Source organism: Octopus bimaculoides, chromosome 7 (assembly GCF_001194135.2).
Source record: "Octopus bimaculoides isolate UCB-OBI-ISO-001 chromosome 7, ASM119413v2, whole genome shotgun sequence".
In the NCBI taxonomy this organism is placed as follows: Eukaryota; Metazoa; Mollusca; class Cephalopoda; order Octopoda; family Octopodidae; genus Octopus; species Octopus bimaculoides.
In genome coordinates, this window is record NC_068987.1 from 24,491,534 (window position 1) to 24,492,553 (window position 1,020).

At 38.2% G+C, this 1,020-nt stretch overlaps 1 protein-coding gene across 1 annotated transcript in view; it reads right to left on the reverse strand.

Annotated features, from left to right (window-relative positions):
• LOC106872817 (zinc finger protein 271) overlaps positions 1–1,020 on the reverse strand; it is a 6,390-nt gene that overhangs the window by 3,195 nt on the left and 2,175 nt on the right. The gene's annotated exons all lie outside the window — the stretch shown is intronic.

Below are 1,020 nucleotides of genomic sequence, written 5' to 3' on the forward strand. Positions count from 1 at the left end.
CGACTTTCATTCTCTTGACAGCTACTGTTACCGATGCACTCACACACATACAGTCAAACACACACAGACATATACATAAATCTATTTTATGCTTATGTATTTTTTACTGTTGTTATACTTAATTTTTATGTAATTATCGTTGCCAGTGCCGCCGAACTGGCTCCTGTGCAGGTGGCACGTAAATACACCATTTTGAGCGTGGCCGTTGCCAGTACTGCCTAACTGGCCTTCGTGCCGGTGGCACGTAAAAGCACCCACTGCACTCTCGGAGTGGTTGGCGTTAGGAAGGGCATCCAGCTGTAGAAACTCTGCCAAATCAAATTGGAGCCTGGTGTCGCCATCTGGTTTCACCAGTCCTCAGTCAAATCGTCCAACCCATGCTAGCATGGAAAGCGGACGTTAAACGACGATGATGATGTATGTTATTTTTCAGATATATTTTTGTAATTTTTTTGTCTTGTTTCTTGAACCTTTCATACATACATACATACATACATGATGGTTTCTAGAAACACACACATTGGATGGATCGTAAAAATAAATATATAAAAATGATGAGTGATTTTCATTTAATGCAGAGAGAAAATTGCTGACATGAGAGAGGATTGAACCCCAGACGCTGTGTGCGTTTATGTATGTATTTCAACGGCACAGCCTTGTCATACAATGTTTCACGCTGATACTGTCTGAGAATTACATTAACGGTACATGGGTTTGTGGAATACTCAGCCACTTACACGTTAATTTCGTTGAGTAGGTAATTCATTTGATCGAACCACTGAATGCTCATCGTCGAAACCGACGGAGAAACCATCGTATATGTATGTATGAAAGATTCAAGAAAAAAGACAAAAAAATATCTAAAAAATAATATACGATTCATAAAAACAATTACAGAAAAATTAAGTATAACAATAGTAAACAAATACATAAGCATAAAACAGATTTATGTCTGTGTATGTGTGTGGATAACTGTGTGAATCTGTCTGTGTATGTGTGTGAATGACTATGTGTGTGTGT